Below are 13135 nucleotides of genomic sequence, written 5' to 3' on the forward strand. Positions count from 1 at the left end.
ATATTTCAGGAAAATTTCATACAAGTCAAAGAATATACAGAAACAAACATATTGATTTGCCGTAAGCTCTGGGGTATGATCACATGCAAATACGTCCTTTAGTTAAGTACTAATGGAGAGGAACTATAAGGTTAAAACTTGAGTATATAATCCCTACTTTAACATATATTTGATAATGTTATTAGGTCATACATCTCCAGGTCATTTTCCCTTCTAATTATATTTTGCTTGGGCAATGTTAAAAATTTATTTTTATTTTATAAATTTATTTGTCTACCAAATGACATCACAGGCACTGAAGAAGAGAGCTAGTTAGAAATGGACCTTATGTTAGGAAAAGTCAATCTAGAATGAAAAATTTATGTGAGGTAATCTTGGAGTGATGTAGATTTGAAATAAATAAGCTGTAACTGCTTTCCTTACAACCTTTAAAATGTAAGGATCCTATAAAATGCTGTATGACTTTTCCTCCTTTTGACTTTTTGTCTACCCTGTTACATAACTACTTTATTTTCTAAAATTTCTCCATCATATTTGTATTTCCACCTTTTTATTTCTTTTTTTTCCTTGAATGAAATTAGTTATTTAGAACTATTAAACCATGATTAATTAAAGATATATCTTCTTTTATCAATCCCACTAAGGTGGATTTTAAATCCCAAATCAACTGCTTTAGCCATTTCTAGTCTCCTTTATTCCCCTTCCTTCCCCCCTCCCTCCCTCCCTCCCTTCCTTCCTCCAATTTTTTGAGACATTTCAAATACAGATGAGCTACATTATTCCTATATCATTTCCACCTTGATGCCCAGGTTAAAAAATAGACTATACAAATGCCTTGGTATCAAGATTCAGCATTTGTACTCTGATCATGACATTAAAATGGTTTATCAAATGTGCAAAATGATGTATAGAAAAAAGGAAAACAAGAAAAGTTTTAAGTGTCTTGCTTATGATTCTATTGTATTTTCATTTCTTTCTAATGATTTTTTTCTTCTGAGTCTTCTTAAGAAAGTCTAATGAGATGGACTTGATAATGTTTTCCCTGAGGCCTAAATCTTGGATTTACTGTTTATGGTGGAAAATGTCAGTAAACTAGAGTTACCGAAATACTGGTTGTACTAGATAATTTCTTGTTCTCTGGGGCTCAGAGAGGGCCCGATTACTCAAGTCTAAAACTTTCCATGGATCATTTAAGACAAAGAGAATGTTTAAAACAATGTTAAAGCCAGTATTAAAATAGGAAAGAAAGTACATTTAGACGTGTACACACACATCCATGCACACACACACGCACACAACAACAACAACATGAACCCCGTTGTATAAGAATGAGAGGATTATGGGCTAATTTATATCTCTGTGTATGTATTATCAGTTAATTTTTCATCTTACATAATTTTTTAAAAATCTAGAATTTAAGGAGGAAGCTCTTTTAAAACCAAACTATAAATTATTCATATCAGGTACCTATGAGGATTAACAAAATATTTTATTTCCTTCCATGGGATCATTTTTTAAGTTTAATATTAATTTTCTAAGTGTATAGGCTAGTATAATTAAAAAAGCAATACAACTCTTCAGAAGTAATGGCTGCCAAATGTAAGCTTTGTAATTAAATTTGCTACTATTTACTTTCATCATATTGAAAATCTGCAAGATGATACTTGATAACCAGAAAAGTCTTTGACTTCTCTAACAAAACCTAATGGTGAACATATATTATCAACTGAATCCTTTTAATTTGACTTCTTTTTATTAATTCATTGAAATTTTAGATTTGTTATTTTGACAAATAATCAGTATGTAGAGGTTAAACAAAATACTTGGCCCATACTCTGCACAGTAAAATTATATGGACACTACCTGAAAGATTTTTGTTCAGGAGTAATAAAATAAAAAGGCAAATTGACTAAACAAAATACAGAGAGGTGAGGGAGATCATACAGGTATAAAAGAGATTTCTGGGAGAAGATCAAAATTTCCTGAATGACTTCTGAGTGAGGATATTGGGGAAGTCCCAATTTAAGAAGGGACTTTTGAAAAGTTATTAAAGAATGATCGGTATTTTTTTCATATGTGAAGGTAAATATCTTAAAAGGCACTTTTATGTTAGAAGCTAAGCATTTAGTTTTTAAGATTTACCTCATCCCTTGGAGAGGGAAAATATTTAGATTTTATTTTTAGGCAAATGCTGTGTAGGGCAGAAAGCATTTTGATTTTTCCATCCAGGCAGTCATATCTGGAATGGAATACATGGGACCCCGTGATTCAAAGACTGTGTTCATAACTGGGAAAGAACATCGGAGAATATTTGGAGAATATGGATAGCAAAGTGAGAATGCAAGAGAAAAAGAAATAGATTTTTTTTTTTTAAACCAAGAAAGTTAAGAGTGAGACTGAAAAGAGTATAGCTATGAGTTAATCACAGTATTTCAAGCTCCTTTATTTTATCTGTCTCTATGGGTATCTATGTCTTCACATGGACATCACATTTAACCTGTGTCTGGGATTGCTTTTACTCACAGAAGCTTTATTGAGATTTAGGGGTCCAAATTTCAGGTCTAGGCCTTATGCTTTTCTGCTTATATCCTCTTTCATGGAACATGCAAGCCAAATCTATTCTGCCACAGTGTGTATTTCTTTGTACCAAATCACCTTATTAGCAATTAATAAATGATGAAATGATGTCAGTAAAGTTTGAAAAATTGTGTTGGTTTATATGTAATTTTTCCCAACATGTTGAGGTTTGAAGCAATCGGGAAAGCCTTGTCAAATTTTAGAGAAAATTTTTATCATACAAAGACAAAAGAAAATATGCAAAAGGACCTCCCTTTAGTGCATGTAGTGGTGTTTTAGTGCCTTCAAAACATTTTAAAAAATGTTTCTTACTGCCCCAAGATATCTGACTAAACTGTGAATATAGAAGACTCTAAGGCATTCCCCAGTATTAAAATAAGAGATTAGTGAAAAATATGTATCAGAAATTAATTCTGATAATCTACTTTATTAGAAGTCAATTCCCTGTAGGGTCTACATCTCAAAAGAGAAAACAGTAAATTCTAAGTGTAAGACTGTGCAAAGGATTGAGTATGATTTGGGGGATAAATGCTAGAAAATATTAAACTGTGGTTGTATTTTTATTACTATTGTCATTATTTTGTTAATATTATCACAAAATTACACAGTAAGTGGTCTTCCTCAATCACAGTTTTCTCATACATCCTGTATTTTTAGTGTACACATTTGCAGAATATGAGATTTCTCACAGTGCAAAAATTGATTTATAGTAGCTATCTCACCATTTTTTTTAGTAACTTCTTAATCTGTCTCTAATTCTGATGTCTCTTATGTAATCCGTTTTATGCATTCAATTACTTATTTTGCATTTGGATATTGTATGGTTACAACAAATGTAAAAAGTTGTACCAGAAAGCAAAACAAAGAAACAAAAACACTTAGCCTTTCTTCTCTGACTTCCATAACTGCATCATCATGTGATATAGACAATCTTATTGACTCCAAAGCTTAGAATTCTCTTTGACTTCGCACTTTTAAAACACCCTCTCTCTATTGTCATTTCTAATTTTCTTTAATTTTATCCACTGTTTCCCCTAGGATAAAATAAGTTTCTCTATAGTGGTTCCAGATATAAGGAAGGGATAAGTATGATAATACATAGGTATTGAAATATTAGATAAATTAGGCATTGAGACAAGCATCTCTGATTAGTTTGAAACTCCTTAATGAAATGTGAGAGTTTGATAATGTTCAGGACTTTTCAAAGGAGTACATAGCTACAAATATTTGAATTAGATTAGTATTAAAACATAGTCTATATTAAATTAGTGAGTACATAGAGATAACAAAGGGAAGGGAAGAAAAGTGAAAGGAAGAGAGAGAGGGAAAAAGAAAAGAAGAAAGGAAGGAAGGGAGGAAGAAAAGAAAGAAGGGAAGGAAGGAAAGAAAGAAGGAAATAAAGGAAGGAAGGGAGGGAAGGAGGAAGACAGGCAAGTTGGGGAAGTACCCCCACCCCAAATATCTTCTGTGATGGTTTGTTTTAGTATAGATTCTTATGATTGATTATTTGCCCGAGACTCATTCAAGATAGTTCGAGGTAAGGAAAAAATAAGAAATCACATTTCTAGAATGGTAATAATAAAGTCAGGAACCATAAAAGTGGGCCTTACTCTGCCAGTGATAGAAATCAGAAATTTGTCAAAACTACTCTCCATAGCAGGTTTTCCCTCTCACTATTTCATGGCTCCATTGTCTTTTCTTTCTAGTCTCTCAGTTACTTAGCTCATCTATTTTTCGCATGGCTCGTATAGTTTAACCCAACTTTGAAATACTAATCTGCCTTCTCTATCTCCTACTAATATGCAATTTAATCTTCTTTAATGTTTTGTTTTATTGCTGTTGTTATAAGTGCCTGGGGGGAAAGTCTTGCTACAGGTCAAGTCACTGGCCAATCTGTGGGTTTGGGTTCCAAATAATCATTGACACATATCCAGGTATATGAGGAATAAAACATGGGTCTTTAGGGGCAATGTGCCAGTTGTGACAAAAAGCAACCTCTGATAAGAAGAAAATGACTTATTAAGCCATTTAGAGGACTCAACAAAATGTTAGGAGAGGTGCATACGCATTTTGTAGGCTGAGCTTAGGAACAACTCCACAAACAAACCCCAGAGCTGTTTGTCTCAAGGCAGGGCTACCTCTGCCAAGATCAGGAAGCTGCCAGCCACCTTTATCTTCCCATCACAGGGAGCTCCGGTATCACATAGCCATATCCCTTGTGCCAGACCATGGATAACATCTAGCCTGTTTTCCCATGTAAGTAATTGCTGTATCTGCATTTTGAAGGGATCATATCTGATTAGCAAAGTCTAAGTCATGTCTGCCCTAGAGCTGCAATGCACTTTAGAAACAAAAAGGATTTGTTTTATTTCTAATTTGTTTGCTTTCATTTTTCCTTGGGAATACGGGTTTAACATTATGAAAAACTTTCACATCGTGGAAACAATGTTCCAAAATTTGGTAGCTAGTGTATTAACAACTTTTCTTTAAAAAAAAAGGGTTAGAGTGTGGTAACCAGCTTTAGTATATGTTATGTCATCACTGAAGGGCTCTGAGTGGTTGAGAGACGTGCTCTAACACTGATAGAGTATCCAGTTGTGCATGTGTGTATATTACAATATCTTGTGTGTATACATGGCCTCTTGCCTGTCCTTTAACATGTGATTTTAGCTTTGCTTTTGTATGAACTATTTCCTCAACTAGATGCTGACTCTTCAAAGTTAGAATCCTACCTTTACTAAAATATTATAATTCAGATTTTTTTACACACACAAAAAAACACAGGGCCGGGACTCTGTGTACAGTGAAGATAAATGAAAGCCATATTTAAGTCCGTTCTTAGCACCAGTGACTTCAATAAATTAAATAAACATTGGACACCGTGTCCAAATTTGGAGATTGAAGCTGGTTTCCCTAATTTGCTGTTCTCTACAACAGGGATAGTTAGAGACCCAGCAAGATATCAGAGAATCTCTGACCATCTGGAAATTATTAAGATGACAGAAAAAAATATATAGATGCATATGTGTATTTTTCAAAGGTGAGGATGTAGATTTTCAGGGAGAGTCCATGACTGAAACAAAAAAATAATAAAGTCAATAACCTCTGATCTAGATAAAATTCTAGTAAATTTTAAGAAAACCCATTTTCGTTCAATTCTTGTGGCTGTAAGTCTCTGTAAAATAAATTATTCCATCTTCTTGCCTCAATAAGGACACTCAAGTGAAGATGATGGGATATTTCATAATGTGACAGAGTGCTCCAGGGCCATCATTCTGAAATGGTGCCTGCAGATGAACCTTTGTGAGAGTTTGAGTTGAATATGTACTGAGTCCAGGACATGCTTGAGATGTTTTCAGATAATTCCATCACAACTTTCTTACTTTATTCCTTCTGGTTTATCTTTTAAAATGATGATTTCTGAGAAATTTTGGCCAACTGGTTATTTTGGTTAATTGTGTATCCATTATCTAAAGTTTATTATAACCCATTTGTACTAGGTCCTAGGGCTACTGTAATAAAGTAACACAAGCTGGGTGGCTTAAAACAATAAGAGTGTACTCTCTCACCATTCTGAAGGACAGAAGTCTAAAATCAAAAAAATGTCACAGGACCATGCTCCCTCTGAAGGTTCTAGAGAATAATCCTGCTTTGCCTCTTCCTACTTTCTAGCGCCTCCTGGCAATCCTTGACATTCTTTGGCTTGTCAAGAATCTCTGCCTTGTCTTCCTATGGCCTTCTCTATGTATCTCTTTGTTTTCTACTCTTCTTTATGGACACCTCTTATGGGATTTAGGACCCACCCTAATCCAGTATAACCTGATTTTAGCTTAATTACATGTGCAAAAAACACTTTATTAATAGGGGCACAACTTAAGGTTCCAGGTAGACGTGAATTTTAGGGTGATACTATTCAAATGCCATTTTGTATATTCCAGATAAACAGCTTAGGCAATTTTTTTTCTAAACAGGCAAAGAGAGAACATTTTATTAGGTATAAGCCTTAGCCAATGTTTCAATGGGGAAAGAGGAAAGACTTTTATTAGATATAAATCTGTCTATGGAAGTACTTTAATACTCCTTATTTAGATGCATATATAAGGTTTGTTTATATATTCATTTGTAATAAACATATAACTTAATTCCCAAAATTATCTCAACATTTTGCTAGTTCCTGAGATATATAAATATTATAAATTTCAATGAACACAAAACAATCTCTGATCATGAAGGGTGTAAGGAGCAGAATTTAATATTGTATAACAAGTAACATATTTTGCCATATAATATGTTATGATACAATAATAATCACACAATTTGCGCAAAATATCTACAATAAAAACAGGTTGAAATAAGCATTTTACAATAACATATTGTAAAGGGGCCGATGAAGGCAATAACCTACTCAGGTGTGGTGGCCACTGAAATGTGTCATTGAAGGGGTGGGTTTTGAAAGGAATGAAGTGATTAGAACTTATGGCTATTTATTCATAATCAAGAAAGCAAACATTAAAAAAAGTGAATACTTCAAAAGTTTCCTTGTAGGTGAAAAAAGATTGTTAGATGTTTATTGCTGTGAAGAAAGTAGTTAATTTTGATGCTTATAGCTGAATCCAATTTCAGGCCAGTTGACTTGCAAAGAGTAAGTAATGCTGTAAGTATGTGTTACAAAAGTGGGTTGGAACAGCCAAACAGATTGACACAGCCAAAGAGTAATAAACAGAAAAATAAATCTGAAAATTACCACTATCAGATACAATTACATCAGTAAACTTTCTAGTTTGCAAGGACATAGAATTTTTACTCAGTGTTTCTGAAGTAAACCAGGACTGCTGTCTTATGGGAGATTATGGTCTACCAAAAATCTCATTTTATTTAATGTTACAATCAATTAATTCCACCAAGTTCTAATTTCCTGATTGAGAATGTTGGATAGATGCTGACATTGTACACAATTTTAGGAATAGTTTTCCATTGAAATTGTGTCTTTAGCCCCTGGCTGCATCTGGATCACTATTTCTGTTCTGTGATAGAGGAATGTCTAGTATTCTCTGTCATGCTTCAGGTAAAGGGGAAAGTTTGATTTCTTAATTTTGCGTCTTCTATAAACAATATTTTATAAGTTTTAAGCACCTCAGAATATGGTTAATTTAATAAATGAGAAAACAATGTGTGAAAGACATTTAGCATATGTTTAGACAGTTAGCTTGTAACAAATGGAAACTATTATCATCATCATAGTTATTATTGTCATTGGGTTCTGAGGTAAAATTTGTTCATCAATAAGCAATACTATGGAAAACTATTTGCTTAGAAAATGGTCTTAAACAAACAAACAAATACACTAAAACTCCATATTTCATTTAAATATAAATACCAAGGTAAGACAGGACTCTCTCTAACTACTGAACAGTCTCATTCCATCTCTCATAGTGTCTCTCTCCACATGGTAGACAAGAAGTCCAAGAACTGTCTGATTAATATTCTACCCGCTTAGAAATAATAGCCAAGTGAGACCATTTTTTCAGATTACATGAGCAGAAAAATCCCAGGAAAGAGCCTATATTGTTTGGATGCCTGAGTTAATCATCATGGGCAGGGGAGTAGAGCATTTTGGCCAAGTCTGAGTCACATTTCTATCCTTTTGTTAGATGAGAGCAACACGACTCAAAACTTGGATGAATTTGCTACAGGAAAGAAAGGTTCATTGCAAAAGATTGCCTAGATATTGGACCAATAACATAAAATATATAAAGAAACCCATCAAACACTTCTATTACTCCCTCTTAGCCTCACCCATTTTCTAACCCTCAGATCAGAGCAGTAAGTAATACTTTAATCATTTCAAGTCCCAAGTCATGCATGATGTATTTGCATCACCATATCTTTGTTAGTAATGCTCCCTTGCATATAATTTCACCCTCATTCCAAACATATTAAGGATCTTTACTTCTCTCATTTTATATTTATTGCTACATTCAAATTCTTAGTAAAAATGACCTAGGGAGGGCTTCCCTGGTGGCGCAGCGGTTGAGAGTCTGCCTGCCAATGCAGGGGACACGGGTTCGTGCTCCGGTCCGGGAAGATCCCACATGCCGCGGAGCAGCTGGGCCCGTGAGCCATGGCCCTGAGCCTGCGTGTCCAGAGCCTGTGCTCCGCAGCAGGAGAGGCCACAACAGTGAGAGGCCTGCGTACCGGAAAAAAAAAAAAAAGACCTAGGGAAGCTTTAGTCATATAGCATTAGGTAAATGATCTTCTCTGTTTGTAATAGCTTTGTACATTAATTGCCAAAACCTTGAAGCAACCTTCTTTCAGTAGGTTAATAGATAAATAAACTGTGATAATCCAGACAATGGAATATTATTCAACACTAAAAGGAAATGAGCTATCAAGCCACGAAAAGACGTAGAGGAAACTTAACTAAATTAAAGAAACCAATTTGAAATGTCTACATGCTGTGTGACTCCAGCTGTATGACATTCTGGAAAAGACAAAACTATGGAGACAATAAAAAGGCAAGTGGTTTTGGGGGACTTCACTGGCGGTTCAGCAGTTAAGACTCCACACCCACAATGCAGGGGGCACAAGTTTGATCCCTGGTTGGGGAACTAAGATCCCGCATGTTGCATGCACGGCCAAAAAAAAAAGATAAGTGGTTGTCAAAGGATAGAAGAGCGGGATAGATAAGTAGACAGAACAAAGAAAAATTTTACGCATATGAAACTACTCTGTGTGCTACTATAATTGTGATACATGTCATTATACATTTGTCCAAACTATTAGAATGTACAACACCAAGAGTGAACCTTGTAACAAATGTACCACTCTAGTGGGGGACTTAATATGGTAGAAGCTATGGCTGAGTTGGGGTAGGTGGAATATGGGAAATCTATGTACTTTCCTCTCAACTTTGCTATTTAACTGCTCTAAAAATGAAGTCTATTAAAAATAACACACAAACATACAACATGTAGTTCACCCTATTAACAAAATTTTAAGTGTACAGAGTATTATTTACCGTATACGTATTTGTTTTTTAAAGATATAAAAACAGAAAAGTTATATTTACTTTTTAAATTATTTTGTTTATTTATTTATATTTATTTATTATTGTATCCTTTCTGGAAAATAGTAAGAACTTGATAAATATTTGTTGAGTGAATAATAAATATTGCTTCACCAGGTTATATTTATGTAAGTTGTATGGGATAGGCCACTGTCCATAATTCATAGTAATGAGTCCCCAAACTTATGAGAGTTATTCCTTAAACCAACTTGAAATGACTTTGAAAGTCCTAGAGAATCAGAAAACCTCATATTGTTTAGAAGCTGCTAAAGCTTGCTATCCCAAGTTTTTTCATATGGAGCTGGAAGGCAGGGTATTGTACTTTTGGTTCCCTCACATGCTGCAATGAAAGAATAAAAGCATGAAAGAAGAAAACCACAAAAAAAAAAAAAAAAGGAAAAAGAAAGGGAAGAAAGAAAGAAGTGAGAGAGGAAGAAAGCATGAGAAAAGTAACTTGACTTGGGCTGATTATTGAGAGAGTGGAGTTTTTACCAGCATCTGGTGATTTTGTCACCTTGGAGAAGTCACTACTTTTATGTGTGTCATTGGTAAAATAAGGGTTTTACATGAAATGATCCCCTTGATTCCTTAAACTCCAAAGTTTATAAATTCTTAATCTGTAGAAACAGTAACTCATAAGCTGTTAGTTAATATCTAAGTACTATACACAGGATAAATTCCAAGAAGATGGTCATTAGTATTTCAAACAAATCCCTAAATAGCTGTAAATTGTGTTTGGATTTACTTAGAGCTTTTTATTCTAGGAGTGTTTAAAAATATTGACCACCAAAGTAAGCAGCTCTCTAGTACATGTCATAAATAAATGTAAAATGCATAGTTATCAGACCATCAAGCAAGAATTTTTTAAAAAATGTTTTCATCATTTAACCTATATTTTTAGTGGTAAAATGTAACTTTAAAGAAAGTTGGTTTAGAAAATCATTATTTTAAGGTTTATTTCTAGTGAGTGTACAAGTTCACAGAATGTTGGAAATATTTTGAGACAATTACTTAGGCAATTATAAACTATTTTTCCCCCTCAGAGGTGTAGAAAAGACCAGTGCTTAGGACAAAAATAGGTGTCACGGTACTAAAAAAGTTAGTGGTACTAAAACACACCAGCTTCAAATCATATCTTTGACACTTACTATCTGTGATACTTAGATGTTATCATCATATAAGTAGAAACACTCACATCCACTCCCACAGTTGTTATGATGGTCCAAGGAGATAATAGTTATGAGAACAGCTGTAACTGTGTCCTTCCTTGTTCTTCCTAATAAATGTTATCTCTTAATATATGGCTCTCACAAAATAAACATTACTCATGGTATATTTTTTAATGAGTTATTACATGGAAAATATACATAATAGGCTGAAAAATGGCCCAAACATAGCAGGTCCCAGTTCCTGGAACCTGTACCTATTTCACCTTATAATGAAAAAGTGTCTTTGCATATGTGATTAAGAATTTTGAGATACTGAAATTATCCTGAATTATCCTCGTGGACCCTAAATGCAATCACAGTTGCCCTTATTTGACACACACTGAGAGGAGGAGGCAGTACAAAGACAGAGCAGGGAGATATTTGAATATGCTGGCCTTGAAGATGGGAAAGATGCAGCCACAAGCCAATGGTTGCCTACAGCCATGAGTTGACTGGGAGGGACAAGGAACAAGTTCTCTCCTAGGGCCTCTGGAGAGAGCTCAGCCCTGCTGAAAGCAGGATTTCAGCCTGGTGACTTCTGGCTCCCAGAACTGATAGACAATGAATTTCTCGTGTTTTAAGTCACCCAATTTCTGGTAATTTCTTACAGTGGCCTCAGAAAGCTAAGACGGTAGGGATTGGATGAGGCAAGTCTCCAGGTTATTATTAGCAATAATTTCTTAAGTGTATCATATGATGGCAGATTCCATTTTCTCCTATTAATTTTGAAACTGAACTGAAGCTCTAGCAAGAATTCCATTCACCCACGTGATCCATTTTATAGGTGATGGTTAAATAGTCATCTGTTTTATCTTAAACCATTATTTATTACACACTTTGGTTCTGGGCACTGTACTCAGCAGGGAGGAAATAAAATCAGTAAGATTTTCCAAGCCTTGATTTTTCCAAATTTTAGTCTTGTATGGGTCTCAAAACACAATAAAATGATGTAATAGTAATAAAACCTGTACAGTCAGACCTCGGAGTTACTGCACATTCTGTTCCAGAACACTGCAATAAAGTGAATTTCACAATAGAGTCACATGAAATTTTTGGTTTCCCAGTGTATATAAAAGTTATATCTATTAACTGTGCAATAGACTTACAGCTAAAAAAGAACAATGTACACACCTTAATTTTAAAATGCTGTATTGCTAAAAAGTGCTAAAAACATCATCTGAGCCTTAAGCGGGGTATGATCTTTTTTGCTGGTGGAGGGTCTTGCCTCGATGTTGATGGCTGCTGAATGATCGTGGTGATGGTTGTTGAAGGCTGAAGTGGCTGTGGCAGTTTCTTAAAATAAGACCACAATGATGTTTGCCACATTGATTGACTCTTCCTTTCATGAACGACCTCTCTGTAAATGCAATGCTGTTTGATAGCATTTTACCCACAGTAGAACTTCTTTCAAAATTGGAGTCAGTCCCCTCAAAGCCTGCTGCTGATTTATCAATGATGTTTATGTAATACTCTAAATCCTTTGTTGTCATTTCAATAATCTTCATAGCATATTCATCAGGAGTAGATTCCATCTCAAGAAACCACCTTCTTTGTCATCCATGAGAAGCAACTCTTCATGCATTAAAGTTTATCATGAGATTGTAGCAGTGCAATCATACCTTCATGCTTCACTTCTAATTCTAGTTCTCCTAGCTATTCCACCACATCTGCAGTTACTTCTTCCACTGAAGACTTGAACTGCTCAAAGTCATTCATGAGGATTGGAATCAGCTTCTTCCAAAGTCCTGTTAATGTTGATATTTAGAGCTTTTCCTGTGAATCACAAATGTTCTTAATAGCATCTAGAATGCTGAATTCTTTCCAGAAGATTTCCAATTGACTTTGCCATGATCCTTCACAGCTCCCTCCCAGAGGGGCTGTCCCTATTCTTTTGTCTCTGTTTTTTCTTTTGCCCTACCCAGTTACATGGGGAGTTTCTTGCCTTTTGGGAGGTCTGAGGTCTTCTGCCAGCGTTCAGTAGGTGTTCTGTAGGAGTTGTTCCACATGTAGATTATTTCTGATGTATATGTGGGGAGGAAGGTGATCTCCACGTCTTACTCTTCCACCATCTTGAAGGTCTCTCTCAACTGTGTTAAACATTCTTGACATGTTAATTTAACTGCTACAACAATTTTGTGGAATACATGTCATTATTATTATAATGATGATTATTATTATTATTTAATAAATGAGGCTTAGCATGTGGTCCAGGGTAACACAGCTAATGAAAGAGATGTTCTGGGACGAGTCTATATTGTTTCACAAAGGAGAAAGAAAAAATGCT

The 13135-nt window shown here is 34.8% G+C and overlaps 1 protein-coding gene across 2 annotated transcripts in view; it reads left to right on the forward strand.

The window, feature by feature from the left end:
- Positions 1-13135, forward strand: part of LUZP2 (leucine zipper protein 2) — a 431421-nt gene that overhangs the window by 228278 nt on the left and 190008 nt on the right. The gene's annotated exons all lie outside the window — the stretch shown is intronic.

This window comes from Monodon monoceros, unplaced genomic scaffold (genome assembly GCF_005190385.1).
Source record: "Monodon monoceros isolate NGI ecotype Baffin Bay Population unplaced genomic scaffold, NGI_Narwhal_1 Super_Scaffold_7, whole genome shotgun sequence".
In the NCBI taxonomy this organism is placed as follows: domain Eukaryota; kingdom Metazoa; phylum Chordata; class Mammalia; order Artiodactyla; family Monodontidae; genus Monodon; species Monodon monoceros.